The sequence below is a fragment of the Marmota marmota genome, unplaced genomic scaffold (genome assembly GCF_001458135.2).
Source record: "Marmota marmota marmota unplaced genomic scaffold, marMar, whole genome shotgun sequence".
Classification (NCBI taxonomy): Eukaryota; Metazoa; Chordata; class Mammalia; order Rodentia; family Sciuridae; genus Marmota; species Marmota marmota.
In genome coordinates, this window is record NW_026000272.1 from 1,651,028 (window position 1) to 1,656,047 (window position 5,020).

At 47.9% G+C, this 5,020-nt stretch overlaps 1 protein-coding gene across 1 annotated transcript in view; it reads right to left on the reverse strand.

Annotated features, from left to right (window-relative positions):
* Hmgb3 (high mobility group box 3) overlaps positions 1-4,168 on the reverse strand; it is a 13,828-nt gene extending 9,660 nt beyond the window's left edge. The window contains exon 1 of the mRNA XM_015498011.2: positions 4,148-4,168. The gene's annotated coding sequence lies outside the window, so the exon portion shown is untranslated. The remainder of the gene's footprint in view (positions 1-4,147) is intronic.
* Between the last annotated feature and the right edge of the window lie 852 nt (positions 4,169-5,020).

A 5,020-nucleotide genomic window follows, 5' to 3' on the forward strand; every position in this document is an offset into this window, starting at 1 on the left:
CACCCAATCTCCTCTTTCTGTACACATACTTCTAAAGTGAAAAGGGTTGTTCCTACTCTTCGAGGGAGGTGTTTCCATCTCTGCTCTAGAGAAAGCTCCTCCTTATAGGAGTAGCTGAAGCACTTGGTCTGAAGCTTCCAACTGTGGTTGCAATGATCAGAACCTTAGGTGACTATGACATAGCTTAGAGTGTTAGAGATCTGAAGGTGCCATGGTTCCCTGCTTCTACCCCCTCCCCAACAAACACATGTCTTCTTCATTTCCAACCTTGCCCTTTTCTCCAACTCTTCCCTGAGTCCCCATTTGGAGTCCTTAACAGCTCGATTTACTTCTATGTGGCCTATGTGATTCCTACCTCACCAAATCTCTCATAATTTAATTCCATGTACATGTATTGAATGTCTTTTAATGAATAACAGAAAGGAGATGGTATGGAAGGGTAGGGCTGGAAGGGACAAGGCTGTGACCACTTGGGCTGTGTTGATGACTTCCTGGTATACTCTTTGACATGTTACCTCACCCCTTCCAGCCTCAGCATCCTTTGTCAAACCAATTCAACCTATCTTCTCCACTTAGAGCATTTCTCAGTCTTATGGTAAGGGAGGCTGTGAGTGAGGGTGGTCTGGTTGTCACTAGTCTAAAGCTGCCCAGGGCAGGGCTAACAATCAGTCTGGAAGACAAGAAAGTAACATAAAGTGAGAGGTGTCTGGGCCCAGTCTGGGCTTAGGGACCCCAAAGCAGGTCGCCACCTCTGTGCAGCAGAGAAGTCAATTAGTATGTACTGTCTTGGGGGTAACTTACACAGGAGCCCAGACCAGTTAAGCAACTGATGGGGTGAAGGAGGGTGCTTTAGGCCTCTGCCCTGGCCTCTGGAGAAAGCTCTTTAACCCTGTCACTCAACTCTGAGGCCCAGTACCAAGCAAAGCCTATCCACAAAGGAGAACCTCAAACCAGAATCCCTTAAGCTGCTCAGCTGCCTAGAGAAGTTATTAAAACATTGAAAGTAAATAAGAAATAGGACGAAGTGTGGCAAATGTTATTTAAAGAGGTTTTCAGTTCCTGTCAGTTGAAGGCCCCCAAAAGATTAAGAGAAATTCTTATCATTCAACAAAGATGAATCCCTGATCCCCTGGTGCAACCTTCTCCCGCCTCTATGCACAGGCTTCTAAGTCCTCACTTGGGAACCCAGCACTTAAAGGAGACTTTCCAGAAACCAAGCCAGGCCAACTCCTGTTTAATCATCAATGTAGGGCTGAGTATGTGGCTCAGCCTGGCATGCTCAATGCCCTAGATTCAATCCCAGCAACATATACATTCACACACACACACAAACAATCAGTGGAAGTGTAGTGGGTGGGGCAGGGGTGTATTGGTATGGGATTGTTGAATCATTTAAAATAGCACCCTTGAGGGGCTAGGGCTGTAGCTCAGCAGTAGAGTGCTTGCCTAGCATGTGTGAGGCACTGGTTCGATCCTGAGCATCACATAAAAATAAACAAAATAAAGGCATTCTGTCCATCTACAACTACAATAAATAAATAAATAGCACCCTTGAGAAGAGGTTTCCAGTTTCCAACAATGGCCCTAGATAGGTCCACAGGAAACCTGGTGGATGGGGCAGGCCTGCACTTCCTTTCCCACGACACCCCACTGTACAGATTCCTCAGGCATCCTGAGACTCCATGGCCCAGAGCCTTGATTCCTGATCAAGACTTGAGCCCTGGGGTCTGAATATGATGCTGGTCTGCACAGAGGTGGCTGGGCCCTCACATTTGGAGGCAGCTGGGGGCAGCTCCTTCCCACAGCATTGATCTTGCCCTAGGATAGGATGAGCTACCTCTCTCAGTACCTATTCAAAAAGGAGTTTGGAAGCCAGGGTCATTTAGCCTGACACAGGCCTACAAGTACCACACAAGGGCTCTTCTTAGGTTGCTTTTAGGCAGACTGAAAAGCAGGAAGTGGGTGAACTCAGGAAGGATTGCCTGCATTGTACCATTCACACCCAGGTAGGTAGGAATAAAATCCTAATCTACAAAAGCTCCAGGGCCAATGAAACTGGACAGACCAGACCTTCAGGGAAGTTGGGGGTGGGGTGTGGAAGAGAAGTGCCCTTGACCCTGCCAGATACTGTGTCCTGGGAGAGTTCAAGGACCCTCCCTTGGGGAAAGAGAAGGAAGAGCCCTGCTCTGAAAAACCTTGCCATCTTCACCATGTTGCTGGGTAACCAACCCAGTGGAGACTACCTAACCCTCAACCCCCATCCCATCCAGAGAATGCACACTTACAGTAGGTCTGCCACCTTGCGCTGAGTTTTGGAGTGGTGGCCCTTCTGTGTCCAGGGCTCTGACTCACTGAGCAGCTAATGAGCCAGCATCTCCCTCTTAGGGAACAGGTACAAGCTGTCTGTCTTTACCTGAACCAAAGGGATTCCTGCAGTGTGGGTGGGGGGCTGAGGACAGGCCAGTCTCTATGTGGGTTTGGAGCAGCTCTTTAAAAAGTGCTCCTGGGCCGTGGTGCATTGGCGTATACCTGTAATTCCAGCAACTAGGGAAGCTGAGACAAGAGATCTTGAGTTCAAACCCAGCCTCAGCAACTTAACAAGGCCCTAAGCAACTCAGTGAGATCCTGTATCTAAATAAAATACAAAATAGGGCTGGGGATGTAGCTCAGAAAAAAAAAAGTGCTCCTGGGGCTGGGGGTATAGCCCAGTAACAGAGCTAGCCTAACAAGCCTGAAAACAAACAAAAACAAATAAATTCGCCTCCTCCCTCTTCCTGGGCCTGTTTCTCCTCTTTGAAAGGAGAAGCCACAGTGGTTTTCTTAGAGCATTAGCATACTTAGGATTGTCAGGAGGGCTCCACAAAGAGACTTCAAACACTGCCTTCCTATCTCCATACACCCTCCCTTCCCCAAACCCTGCAAATCAATACAAACAAAACTGAGAGGTGGCCTTGCAAAGGCCCTCTGCCTGTACCAGCACACTGTAAGAGGACTTTAGACACAAGCGGGCCGTGGATGGTGAAAGTGTGACTGTGGAAAGGACAGCATTCTACCAACTATGTGCACCCCTTCTTGCCTTCAGTCTGTTCTAAGAAAAGTGGTCAGAAGGTCCCTGCTCAGTCAGAACATGTTTCTCCTCTGCTCTGGACCCTCTTAGAGCTTCCCTGCTCCTCAGAGCAAAGCCCCAGCGGCTCTGAAAGGGTGATTTAAGTCATCCATGCCACATACACCTCTAACTGCAGCTCTCAATTCTCTCCTTATTCTGCCCCACCTCCCTTATTAAGAGCCACCTCAGGATCATGGCACTTGTTCTTCCCATTGCCTGGAATACTTTTCTCCCATGAATCTGCTCTCACCCTAACCTCTGGTAGGTCTCTTCCCTGAGCACCCATCCTTGCCTGTGCCCCTCCCCCTGCTTTCTTTTCCTAGGAGCACTTAACACCTTTACAACTTTTATCTTACTGATTGACTGACTCCTCCTGTCCCCCTACCACCACACAGTTAGCCTTGTAAAGACAGGGACCTCTTCTCCACTATCTCCCTAGTATGTGGCACAAAGCAAGCAATCCATTAAAATTCATTCAATGGTGCTGGGCTTGATGGCACATGCCTGTAATCCCAGCAGCTTGGGAGGCTGAGGCTGGAGGATTGTGAGTTCAAGCTATCCTCAGCAACTTAGCTAGATCCTGTATCAAAATAAAAAATAAAAAGCTGGAGATATATCTCAGTGGTTAAACGCCCCTGGGTTGATGCCTAGTACAAAAAAAAAAAAAAAGTTGAATAAACAAATCAGTTTCCCTTTGATCTTGACCATTCCCCAGCCATGATCTAGGTAGGTCCGAGGGCAAGAGAGCTTCCAAACATTCTCAAAGCAAAATCCCCAGGCTCAAGAATTTTACAATCCAGACAGACTTGACACACTACCAGCTCTAAATGAAGTGTAGATGAAATAAATGTGAAACAGAATAAGAAAAATTGAGAAGACTTTATGGACAAGGAAGCCAATTTGAGATGGAAACAGAGGGTTAGTGAGGTTTCCATGGACAGAGAAGGAACAAATGACCTTAGGCTGAAGAGAAAGCAGACCCTTACACAGTGTGAAACAGCTGCTCCAGGGACACAGAGGTAAGGCACAGGTTTGACATACCAAAGGCTGTTCATGGTAGAGATTGTTATCTGCAAGTTCTCTCTAGCAGGCAATAGGGAGACACTGCAGGATTTTGAACAGGGGAATTACCCAATCATAGCTCTATTTGAAAAAGTTGTCCCTGCTGTTGTGGGGGGATGGGAAAGAGTGGGTGAGGGGGCAGAGACAGAGAGATCCCTTAGGAGAGATTGCAGGCCAAAGCTAGCTTGGACTTGGATTTGGGATATTGGCAGTGTGGGTTGGGAGAAGTAGCTGAATTTGTGCCCCACTTGCCCCCAGCCAATCTCCCCTTAATAGTGGTCAGTCCTCCAAGGATTTCTCCTCTCATGTCAGTGAGGTGTCCCCCTTCTCCAGACCCCAGACATTGCCATGCCTATCTGCAATCTCTTCTAGTGGCCTCCCTGTGGTCTCAATGCTAACTCTGCCTTCTCTCCTTTCCCTCACTAGGAGTGTGCACTTGCTGTACCCTAAGCAAGTACTACCCAGCCTGGAGACCTTGGCCCACTTGCCACCACCTCCCCCAAAAGGTTCCCTGATTTCCCAGGCCCACATTTTCCTTGCTCCCTCTGGTTTCCTTTATGGTACTTCTCAGAACTGTCATCCAGCCTCTGTTTGGGTGATTGATTATTGAATGTCAGTGTCACCCGGCCTCTCCTGCAAGTGGCACAGTGCCTGGGGCCCAGAGCCAATGAAAAGTATTTGAGAAATGAACAAAGGCCACAGCAAGTAAAGGACAGCTGTGTTATTGGATGCTAGGTATGGAGGGCATGCCCTCAGAAGGAGGCAGGTAGCCCTATCCCTGAACTTTGTGGTCTTTTTGTGGTTTTGTTTGTTTGTTTGTTTTGTTTTTTTAGATATACATGACACTTTTGG